At 37.1% G+C, this 13108-nt stretch overlaps 2 pseudogenes; one reads left to right on the top strand and one right to left on the bottom strand.

The window, feature by feature from the left end:
• Positions 1 to 4705, bottom strand: part of LOC101564959 — a 21209-nt pseudogene extending 16504 nt beyond the window's left edge.
• Positions 4706 to 12010: 7305 nt separating this feature from the next.
• Positions 12011 to 12779, top strand: LOC101563630 (annotated as a pseudogene).
• The last annotated feature ends 329 nt before the right edge of the window (positions 12780 to 13108 follow it).

Here is a 13108-nt window from a genome sequence, read left to right as displayed (position 1 = left end):
ATTTATTTATTTATTTATTTATTTATTGTATTTAGCACAGGGTCTACAGGGTCTCATTACATAGATCCAACTCATAGTGAGCCTCCGGTTTTCAGCCTCCCAAGTGCAGGGATTACAAACCCGCAATGCTATGCCCAGTCTCAGTCTCCTCTCTGTGTGCTCTGGGGGCAGGGCTGGTACAGCACACTGGGTAATGAATTCCAGCTGGCCACTGCACTCTGCCTAAGCAGGCACTTTAGTCTGCTAATCTATCTGGCCGCCCCTTTATAGTATTATGTTATAATATTTACCCAAAGAGTCAAATGCAAAAGAGTTCTGGTAATCTGTCCATATATACTAGAGACCCTAATAATCCAGATGAGGGCCTGGATCTCATGACAGTGTCCTACATGAGTCTAACTGAAGACCTAGAGACCATGGCCATGATCCCCAGAAGTGCAACTGGAGGCCAAGCGCCCACAGCAATATTTCATGCAAGCGTGTTTCAAGAATCTGAACTGAAAGGTCCAGAGTTCAGTGGTGGAAGCTAGAATGTCGGCACCAGCAAGATGAAGGATCTGTGCCAGAAGGCTGAGGGATCTGCACTGGATACAGGAAATGATGCTCAAGGTAAGGACCAGAATTGGCAACAAAATAGACCTGAGGATCAATGGAATAGAATAGAAGATGCAGAAGCCTCTATGAACACACTGAGCCACCATATCTTCGACAAAGGGACCAAACATGCTCACTGGAAGAAAGATAGCCTGTTTAACAAATGGTACTGAAAAAACTGGCTCTCTATATGCCAAAAACTAAAACTTTACCCAGGTCTATCACCAAGCACTAAGCTAAAGTCAAAATGGATTAAAGATCTAAACATTAAACAGAGACAATAAATCTCCTGGAAGAGAAAGTAGGAGGAACTCTTGAAGACATAGGAGTAGGCAAAGAGTTCATGGACAGAAATCAAATCGAACAGGAAACAGTTGAAAGAATTAACAACTGGGACCTGCTCTTACTGAGAAGTTTTTTCATGTCAAAAGAAATTACCAACAAAGTGAAAAGACAACCCACAAATTTTGAAAAACTCTTAACTAATAAGCACTCAGACGAAGGTCTGCTCTCTAGAATTCATAAAGATCTAAAAAACATTGGGTCCCAAAATTTAAAGACCCAATCCAGAAATGGACATTCAAGATGAACATACACTTTTCAGAGGACAAAATCATATAAGTGAATAAATATATGAAAAAATGCTCCACATCACTAGCCATCCATGAAATGTAAATTAAGACAGCACTGAGATACCATCTCACCCCAGAAAGAATGGCTATTATAAAGAAATCAACCAACAACAAATGTTGGAGAGGCTTTGGGGAAAAAGGAACCCTTCTTCACTGCTGGTGGGAATGTGGACTGGTACAACCATTGTGGAAATCAGTGTGGAGACTCCTTAGAAAACTTGGACTGGAAATCCCCTTTAAACCAGCTATTCCTCTACTGGGAATTTTCCTGGAGGATCTGAAAACATCTTATCATAGGGATATATGTGTGCCTATGCTTATAGCAGCACACTTGTAATAGCTAAATCTTGCAAACAACCAAGATGCCCCTCACCTGAGGAACGGATGAAAATGATATGGTATTTTTATACAATGGAGTATTACTCTACTATAAGGAATGATAAACTCAAAACCTTTATATTTAAGTGGATGCCAATTGAAATAAACCAGACTAAAATGTGTAAATATTGTATAGTCACCCTAGTGTAAGAATTCAAAAGAATAAATAAAAATAGAAAGGTATAATACAATTAAAAGGAAAGCTAGAACTTAAGTATTAAACAATGAAGAGAGGGCAAGGAGGAAAGCTAGGAAACATGACAGGGACAAAAACATACATTTATATGAACAAGATGGTTAAGGCAATGGTCCTGAGAATGTCCATCATGTTTTTGAAACTAGCAGTTAATTGGTGGGATTCTCATCCTGACTAACTATATATGCTGATATATGTGAACTAAGCAACTGCACTGAAGATAGCAATGTGTAATACTAAGGTCATGCTTGGAATGCCTGTCATTCTGGTCTTCTAAATAAATACTGCTTGTCATGTCATACCAATTACTGCTATACCGTCTATCAAATAAATGTTTATTTTTTAAAAAGGTAATAAATGAAAAAAAGAGACAAGAAACAAAAACATCATAGGACTGTCCTGCTATAATGCTGTATATGGTTAGATTTCTAAATTTCTGTGTAAAAATATGTAATTGTTTATTCCTATTTTTTAAATATTTTTTCTTCACTTTCTGCAAAATACCTGTTCTATGTTATGTCTAAGATATATGATATTCAGACGGATAGAGAGGTTCAGCTCAACTGCCTATGTTATAGGGTAATATCATTAAGCTTCTCTTCTGGAGGGTTAACAACCTGCTTGCAGGCCAAAAATTAGAGAAAAAGAAGGGCTGTAAGGACAGCCAACATTTTGGCCCTAGCCTTTCAAGTTCAGTGAGGACTCAGGACATAGGAGAACCTATACTGTAATATCCTGTAACTCAGTTGTGTCCCAAATTTTCTGATCAAGGAGATTATGAGGCCACAGAGGAAAGTGATCAATGATGTAGAGTGTGCCTAAAGAGAGTCACATGGAGAGAAAATATTCTCACAGGCTTTCACGGAGAGCACATTGGTCGAGCAATGACCATGACTCATCCCCATGGCTGACACTGACGAAGAATCTTATATGCAGTACAGGGTTTCATGGTAAATCCTGAGGGGATTTGACTGACCTTATCAGGTACAAAAGTTACATTTCTTGTTATATAGGTCTTGTTTTATCTTGGTCTTAACCATCCAGCAGAAAAGTATAATAACAAGGTATGAAAAGTAAAACCATATTAATATGCTGAGCTGTGAAAGGCTCAAGTCAACAACTTCTGACATTGCCAGTCCTATGGATAACCCACTACTATTATGGACTACTGGGCTATATTGAATTATTTTGCTGAATTCATGTACCTACAATATTTAAATGGCAATGGAATATCCATCTCTGACAAAACTAAACCAAAAAAGGGATACAAATTCAGGACCATTTTGTATCTGTATATACAAAATAGGATAGATATACAGCTACTTTCTCTTAATTCAATGAGAAGAAAGATTTATACTAATAGTGTTTGGACAGGATATTATATCTGCATCTTGTACTATGAATAACCATTATGAGGACAACAATATGCAATGTATTATTTATTGAAACTCTCCTACTAATTGGTTTTGAAACTGTGTTGTTGCTATTTATTTCTCAATAAAATTAGTAAAAACAAAACAAGGTAAGGACCAGAGCTCCGCCCAAAAGAACTTCAGCCATCCTCAGTAGCATAGAGGATCCAGGCTTCTCCAATGAAGAGAATAACTAAGTTCAATCAGAAAAACCAGTGTGACAATCTTCTCCAAGAGAATAAACAGTGTATCATCTTCCCTTCCAGTTCTCCTTTAATGCTATTGGCAACAATCCTCAGATGAGTCTTGCAGCAGCCAGTGTAGTCCTTCTAAATAGAGGTTGTCTCAATCTCATCCTAATCAACAGCATTTCCATCGGCACAGTGCTGATTCAGTTCAACTGAGAGCTATAAGTTGTCCATTAGTTAATCTACCACAGTCAGTAAGAGCTATAGAGGTAAAGAATATAAAGGAAGGCATTTCCCAGAAAAGGGGCTGAAGAAAACTAATACAGTAGAGTAAAGAAAGGCATAGATGTTTGAGAAACGAAAGCATTGATAAATCTGGTGCAAAGTTGACTTTAAGAATGCGGGGGAAATTAACTGAATGCTTTATAATAGACTTGATTAGAAAGACCCTAAGCTATTATGAGAAGACAGAACTTTGCACTATACAGCTATGGGGAGGGTGATATGATCATTCCTATTGTTAAGGCCAGTCAAAACAGTTGTTATTGTCAATAGTGTATTTTGAGGGCTTGAACTAAAATAGTAATTAAGGAAATCATGTACAAATTCATTGCATTTTTCTTCTCCTTGTATTTTTCATCATAAAATGAAAAGAACACAAACATTAATATTGAAAGATGGTTTTTGAAGTTCACTCCAGAACCCACCAGTTCATTGTTACCTTCAAGAGAAATTACTAATCCCATTGGAGACACTGAAGAAAGGAACAGAACTAAACTCATAGTCCAGCCTTTTTCTTCCAGTTGCCATTGGAAATAGTCCTGCCCCCAAGGTGAGGCCATTTCCTTGCTTCTAATTGAATATTCAACAGTTTGGGAATGCTCAGAGCTCAAAGTCTGTCTTTTCCAGAGAGTTAGTGAGTCTACGTCTTTTTATCTTTCTCTCACTTTTTGTCTCAGGGTGCAAATATTACACCTTAGTTCTTCCAGGTAAGTACTAAGATCTAAATCTAGGTAAGGCATAAAGAAGCCTCATTTTGACCACAGACACAAGCTTCAGATTTAATAGTTTTAGCACAGAAAAAGCTAATATTTTAGTTTTATTCAAAATGTCACATTTGAATTTGGTTGATTATCAGTTGGTCTCATTATCTGATAGTTACATTATCAGAAAACAAAAGAACTCTCAATAACAGAGATAATAAGGGATTCATAGGAATAGATGATTAGAAATGGAGATAAATAAGAGTGGTGGAGTCAAAGGTGACCCTTACCTGCAACCTTTCCTTGAGAGCTTCTCTACCATAGTCACAGAGAATTGCAGTTCAGTGAAAGGTTGATAAACAATTCAGCTTGGAAAATAAATTTTTGTCTCATGCATCATCTTTGATTGGAGTAATGCTGGTAGAAATGCCTTGATGGGACACTCAGGGAAAGAAGCAGTGCTAGAATATGCATGTTCAGTCCATCACACTACTGGAAGGCAAGAAGACCAGTCTGTCAAGGCATGACAAAGGAGAAGAGTTTGTTAAAACAGCTCTAAGAAAAACAGTGGTAAGACATTAAATAATGTGCAAAAGAGCAAAAAAGAAGATCATAAAAACAAAAAGAGTAAAGAACATTAATAATTTTAGGCTTGAATATATATTTATATAGATATGAAGATATAGATAGATAAAGATATGTACATACATAGAACATGATACTGGTGCAAAAACAGACATGAGTATCGTGGAAAAGAATAGAGAATACATGCTTAGTAGAATAAGCACTTGCCTGGCAAGGGCAAGGGCCTGAGTTCAATCCCTGGTTCCACCAAAAAAAAAAAAAAAATAGACAACACAGAAACAACTCCAAGTACATTCAATGCTTTGATTGTGACAGAGGTCAAAAAATGTGCTGGGGGTAAAATAAGCTATTTAATAAATTGTATTGGGAAAACTGGATTATACAACACATAAAATCGAATCTAGATTTATATCATCTACCATGTACTAAGATAAAATCAAAATGGATCAAATAACTAAACATTAAAACAGAAACACCTAACCCATTAGAATAATATAGGCAAAACTCTTAATCATAGGTACATGCAAGGACTTCATAATAGACTCCTTGGAAATATTACTGACAATCAACAAACAGGAGCATATCAAATTTAAAAGTTTCTGGAAAGCAAAAGAAATGACCCAACAGAGTAGAAAACCTAAAAAATGGGGGAAAATCCCAGCTATATACTTCAGACAGAAGACTAATACCTCAAATACATAAAGAGCTCAAAAAAATTAATTCTCCCAAATAAAAACTCCAGTCAAAAAGTGGTTTGAAATGTCAGAATGAATTGTGCTCCCACATTTCCATTCTCATCAAATGTAAGGCTGTGATTTTCAATGAAATTAGCTGTAATGGAGTGCAAACTCCATGACAGCAAGGACTGTAAAAACTTGTCCACCTCTGTATCTCTAATACCTAGTGTATAGGAGGCACTCAATAAATACTTGTTGAATGAAAAGAAAATAAATACACACTTCACAGAAGAAATACAAAAGACCAATAAATACATGAAAAAATGTTTAACATCACTGCCTATTAAATAAATGCAAATTAAAACAATACAGAGATATCTTACCTACCCCCCCAAAAAATAATGACTATCATCAGAAACTCAACTAACAATTATTGCCATGCTGTAGGAAAAAAAGAACATTCTACACTTGTATGGAAGTGTGAGTTAGTAGGACCACTTTGGAAGTCAATATGTTACAGGGTTAATATTATCCCCCACTGATTGCAGACTGATCAGGCCCCCAATTTCCAAAATGAGTGGATGGTGAAGGTTTAAAAAAAGTCAAGTGATTTGATTTTTGAGTTCTGGGAGGTTCAAAACCCTAACAGAATTTGAGATTCTCAGGGGATAAGACCAAGAACTTCTCTAGGTAGCCCAGTTTATTATATTCTTGAACTAAGGAGGGGAATACAAAAGAAAATGCAGGGACTTGAGAATCCCTTTAAGGACTTCTTGAAATAGTATGTTGCTATTTTAGGAGAACTATGTTATTTCCAGGAAGGCCTGCACCACAGGAGTGAGACACCTGCAGTTATAGTCTTTATCTAGTTAATTGAGGTTGGATCCAGGTGTCCTTAGCTGTGGCCTTGTCTTGTCCTTTGAGTCACCATGTCACCTGCCATTTCAGGCTGCCTACCTCCAGACAAGAGACCTAGGCCTTGGTATTTTGGGGTTTTTGTTGTTGTTGTTGTTTTGCTTTTGTTTTTTGTTTTTGGTGGAACCAAGATTGAACTCAGGCCCTTGATCTTGTCAGGGAAGCGCTTATTCCACTGAGCCATCTCCCTGGTGAGATCTAGGCCTTGAAAAGATGTATAAGTAAACATAAAAAGCCAACTGGTTAATACAAATGCTGATCAGAGCCACTATGTGGTGGTCTCCATCAAGTATGGAGATACCTCAAAAAACTGAAACTAGAAATTCCAAATGACCCAGCTATTCCCTTCACAGTAGATTCCTAAAAGATTTAATGACAGGACAATAGGTGCATATATACCATGTTTAAAGCAGCACAACTCGTACTAGCTAAATCTTCACTGCAAGCTGTGTGGTCATCAACAGATGAATGGATGAAGGAAGTGTGGTGTCCAGACACAGCGAAGGGTTATGCTGCCATAAAGAAAACTGAGTCTTTCACAGGACAGTGTATTTACCTGGAGATCATAAAGAGGTAAACCAGACATACAAGCTCAAGTATTACATGGTTCCTTTTACATGAGAAACTGAAATTCAAATAAAGATTAAAATAAAAGACATAATGAAAAGTATGGAGATAGATCTTTCTCAAGGGGAAATAGGAGCAAGAGGTGTAGACAGATGGAGTGAAAGGGGAAATAAAATTAAAAAAGGAATTAAGATGTTTTATGTACATGGACCAACTCCATACAAGGAATGTAAACATTATACACTGTAAGCATGTACTAGTAAAAGAAAGGAAAATGGAGTAAGATTAAATAAGTGTGGCTGACCTCTCACATTAGGCTTATATACAAAATCATCCCAGTTTTCTTTTTTACCATTAGGATTCAAAATTTATAGACCTAAAATACAATGTTCCACCATCCTTTTACTAATATATTTTCTAGTTCCCCCTGGGCCTATGTTCTCTTGTTATGAAATGCAAGCCTATCCAAAGAAAATGTGCCTGTGAATTATAAATTTCTTATAAAACTTGGTAATTTGACTGTTTTCATTGTAGTGGTGGCTAATGTTGTTTACAATAATATTGAGAATTGAGATAAAGTTCATATAATAAATGAGGTAAAATCAATACAGCACTTCAGTAGAATGTGAGATTTCATCATATCCTAATAAAACTTCAAAATTATAGTGCTTAAAGAACTGAGTATAAAAATAAGCTCAAACCAAGGATATACTTAACATAAGTAAACAATACTACACACAAAGTTGACTAATTACAAGACATTAATGTGTAGCCTAGAATATCATTAAGTTACTTCTTGTTATTCCTAACATATAATAAATTTCTCACATGATCACTTTCTTCACCATTCTTCACAGAAACACTGTATTTTCCAGTAGAATAGGTATGGAGAGTGATGTCTTCCTACTTGTCTGAGGTTTTTAACCTCAAAGGAGCATTGTGCATCTGGAATGTGGTTCTCAGTCAATAGTTGTTAAACAAATGAATGGATTGAAGATGGTTAGATGTTATTTTGATTCATCAGTGCATAGAGGAAAGGAAGTAAAAGAAGAACTTTTAGATAGAAATATTCTACTTTTAAGTGGAGAAAGGAAAGAAAACTAAAGAATGTTACTTTCAAGAGTTATTTCTGTAAATTTGGCTATGGACAAGCATGCACGCACACACAGAAGCTAACTCGATCTCTATAACCCTTAAATAAAGAGAAGTAAGACTTATAAAGGAAATCTTTAAGTAGAAAAAGACATTTTATTAATGTTTTTAATATATCAGTATATACTGTCCTAATTATTGCTTTTTATTTTGAATAAAAACAATTGTTGAGAGTCCTGGCACCCAAGAAATATGTTTCTCAAAGTAAAGCATAAACCTCTAATCTGAAAAACATACTTCACAATTCCTGAACAAAATTTCTTCTCAAGTTAAAAAGAAACTCTAACCTAGTTGGATTCACTATGATATAGGAGCTGTGGGGTTTATACTTTGAATCAATAGCAATCTATTTTCAAATAAATTATTGCTACAGCTAGCATGGCTATTGAACTTCCCTGTGAGGACCATGAAGGGTGGAGAGAAGAGGAAGAAATAAAGACAACATACTGAAGCTAGGATCAGGTGGATCTCTCCTGTTGAAGAAGAGAACTGTTCAACAACTGCAGTGCATTTATTTATATACTGGGCAGTTTAATTTCAAATGAAACCATCCTACTAACTAACTCACCTCTCACAATTCATGTTTTGGGGACTGGAACTCCTGCTTAGGGTATTCTTTAGACACTATGAGATCTTGGATCTTTGTTTGTGATCAATATCCAGACCAGCTGTTCCATCTTCCCCTTTTCTGTTTTATACTTGCAATTGATGAGCATTCAGTTGAAGTTGGAGAAGCTATGTTTAGAGGACTCTGTAGATCTTCTTTCTTGTGGTTATGTAGCAGGAAAAAAATCAATCCAAATGGAAAACTCTTTGACCAAAGAGTTAAAAGGCAACTTTTATTACATTAGCAGGCTAGGGAACCCATAGACTCAACTCACCAGCCCAGAATCAGGTTTGAATTTAGTTTGAAAATGGTTTGTGAGTGGGAAGTACGAAGATGATACCAGGTTACTACATGATTAGTTACATAGAATACAAGAATTATATCATGGTTTGTCATGCAGGTTTACTTAAAAGGAATTGTGTGACATTCTGGAAAGACGGGAATGGGTGGGTGGGGGGTGAGCAGAGTAAGTAGAGTTAAATTGGTCCTTGACTAGGCCAGTCTGTCCCAGACATGAAGTCCTTGAAGCAAGTTGAAACCAATATATATTTTTCTAACTAAGGAAAACACAAGCAGGACATAGGCAAGTTGGCCCAGTGCATTATGAAACAGAAGTAGATAGTTGAGACTGACTATGTACATGATGGGCAGCCTAAGCATAGTCACAAGCTATGAACTGATTTCTAACTTTTGCTATAATATGCCTACATGTCTATTACATACATAATATGCCTATGCTAAATTGAATGTTCAAGACCAAGTTAAAGTTCAACACAAAGTTAAAGGGGAGATGGCTCCGTAGAATAAGTGTTTGCCTGGCAAACACAAGGGCCTGAGTTCAACCCCCAGTTCGGAAAAAAAGAAAGAAAGAAAAAAAGATCAAGTTAAAGAAACTTGTATGATTATAATTAAATTTTACTAGCAAAGTCAGTTAGTCTCTGCAGGGTTTACCTTGGAACCAGGCATAGCACCTCTCAGTTCTTCTATCATTGTCAGCCATCTGGATGAGTCACAACCATTGCTTGACCAAGTTGCTTGCACTTTTTTTTTTTTTTTTTTTTTTGGCAGTACCAGGGATTGAACTCAGGACCTTGCACTTGCCAGGAAGGCACTTATGCCACTGAATTATATCCCTGGCCCCCGACCAAGTTGCTTTCTCTGAAAGTTTGGGAGAGTTTTCTCTCCTGGTAACTCTCCTCAGGCACACTATACCCCATTTATTTCCTTCCTCTGTGTTCTCACAATCTTCTTCATGAAGAGTTTGCATAATTCACCAGAGTAGTAGTAGGCTGTCACTGCAAAGGGTCCTTCATATCCTGGGTCTTCATTGACCCCAGAAGGCCAGAGACAAAATATTTGCTGTCCTCTTAGCCCATTCATTTTTCTAATTTTTTATTTCTAAAGCTCAGTTGTTGAACATCCAGAAGAGAAAGTTAAAGACATTACATTAATAGAAGCAGTGAGCTTCACATAATAATTTTATCTGAATATCAAGTACTTTGAGATATAAAGTAGAACCATTATTTCCACTTAGCCATGGATGTTCTAGTTGTTGAAAGCCTATAGAATGTTAGCAGATAACAATCATATAATTTTACACAGACAACTTGAAATGAAAAGCTATGCATGAACCATGACAATCATAGTGACTTGTTGTAACAAACTTAAATTTCTATTTTCACATAAAATAATCCTCTTAGTCAATCATCCCTATCTGGTGCACAAGAATCTTTCTCCTGATTTGTTGACTTTTGATAGGATGTACATGATATAAGTTTTTATTATTATTTGGGGTACCAGGGATCAAACTTGGGACCTTGTGCATGCCAGGCAGGTGCTTATGCCACTGAGCTATCTCCCCAGCCCCATTTTTGTTATTATTACTGACTGGTGATTTTATGTTGGCTTGACACAAACTTCCTATAATAAGCAGCTGGAGCACAAAAGAAAGGCAAATGTCCAAATCTAAGAGAGAAGAAAATCTATTACCATAAACAATCTTATTTAACATTTTGGAAGATCTGCACACATGAAGGCATGAACATGTGTAATCCACTATGAGATCAATATTCCCTGTCATAGCCATATGAAAACTTTTCTTAATTTAGTTTTGTACCAGAGAATATTTAAATTAGAAAACCTTATTGTAGAGAAAATGTAAGTTTTGATGATAACTAATTTAAACATATCACAATAATATGTTTTAAACAACTTTTGGAGGTGTCTCCCATAAGGCTATGGAAATTACTGAGGCTTCGTATTAACAAACAAAGGCTGGGGAATCTTCCCAGGCAGCTGCTCCTTTATTCATGAAAGGGAGCCTTCAACAATAGTTCCCCAAACCCAAATGATTCCCCTTTGTTTATCTTAACAAATGTCTAATGAACTCTGAGAAAATCAGTTTTCATAGCATGTCTGCCTCAGTTACCCTTCTGTCATTGTAGGGACAAAATACCTGACACTCAAAATTAAGGAAGGAAAAGTTTATTTAGCTCACAGTTTGTAGAGGTTTTAGTCCATACTTGTCTGGCTCCCAGGCAGAGTGGCACATGGCAGAGGGTAGGAGCTCCTGGCAGCAGAAAACAGCCAAGAGCAAAGGAATGAGCAGCTGCAGCTTTTAGCCAGCCTTTCTCCCTTCCTTCCTCACTGACTGCAAAGACTGAAGCTGCTCCATTGTAAGTGGGGTGGTTGTGAAGAATAGAGCTCCTCTAAAGAAGCAGCACACAGAATCCTTCCTTAACCCTTTATGTACCTTTTGTGTGCTGAGTAACTCTAGGGCCCGATGGGGTAGAATCACTAAGCCAATCCAGCCAGGCTCCCAACATCTCAAGTTGACACAGTGTGTCAACCACCACATTGACCAGCTGGCAACACAGGTGGAAGCATGCTTTTTAAATCTATACACTAAATTAAATTATAAAAGGATCCAAAATGTAAAAGTAAAAGAAGAAAAAAGAAAAAACATTTTTTTTTATTTCAAAGAGAACAAAATAAAAACAAATAAGAACAAAGACAAAAAGAAGCACAATAAGACTATAAAAGTGGTACAGGATATCAAAATAAGAACAGGATTCTGGTTGGGGTCACCAGGACTCTAAGACCACTTCCTGGACCTTTGCTGATCATGTTGTCCTGGGTGGTACTTTCTGCCATAGCCACAGTGGTACCCTGTCTGAAGAATGCAGTGCTCCCCAGACCAGGGTATGACAGGCAACAAGGATCTTTCATACAGGGCAGCCAAGATTTGCCTCTCTACCACCTCTTTCAGAACATGGTGGGAAAGCTCATCTTGGGCTGATTCCTGAGGAATTCTTCCAGTTCCTTTATCCTAAAACTGGTGTAACAGGACCCTACATGCTTGGAACTGGGTTTATCTTGCATTTTCTGTTCAAAGAAATATATGTGATTAGCCTGGAGACCTTCTCTACCATATCTGTAGTAGGTTTACTTGTCTATGTAATTTAAAAATATGGTGCCTCTTTTAGAGAATTTATTAATAAACCAAATGAGGAAACCATTGCCCAACTAGAAGAGGCAAAGCAAGCTTCCATACAACAAATCCAGGATGCAATTGAATTGGAGCAGTCCCAACAGGCACTTGTTGAGAAGTGCCACTGTCTTTCTGATGTCCAGAGGAACAACATTGCTGTGGCCTTGGAGGTTGCTTACTGGGAATGGCTACATAGAGTATATAGGGAAGTAAGGAATCTCCTGGACTATCATATCTCTGTGCAGAATATGATGCATCGCAAGGAAAAGAGCACATGATCACCTGGGTGGAGAGGCAGGTGGTGCAGGGCCTCTCTGCACAGCAGGAAGAGAAGACGATTGCCAAGTGTATTGCAGATCTAGCGCTGCTTGCAAAGAAGGCTCAAGCACAGCCCGTTGTGTAAATTATCCATCCCAGTTGAGACTGCCAGAAACAGTTGACTAAGTGGAAGCTAGGCTGTGTGACAGACTTCCCATACTGCTATCTTCTGAAATCACAGTTCACTTTTCCTAAAAAAGAAGAGCTTGGAGTTCCATTTAGTGAGAACTAAATCTATTGGCCAGTCAGATGCTTCTCATCCTTACTCTGCATTTCGAGTTGTTGAAAAAACACTTTTTTATTAAAACTTATTACCTGAGTAAAGATTACCAAGTTACAGGTTAAATTTGTAATTAGTTCTATGATCTTGCAATAAAGAACAATTGAAACAAGGCAAAAAAAAAGAAGAAAGAA

This window comes from Octodon degus, unplaced genomic scaffold (genome assembly GCF_000260255.1).
Source record: "Octodon degus isolate 3935 unplaced genomic scaffold, OctDeg1.0 scaffold00038, whole genome shotgun sequence".
In the NCBI taxonomy this organism is placed as follows: Eukaryota; Metazoa; Chordata; class Mammalia; order Rodentia; family Octodontidae; genus Octodon; species Octodon degus.
Note: the sequence above shows the minus strand (reverse complement) of the source record. Positions and strands in the feature narration are given on the sequence as shown.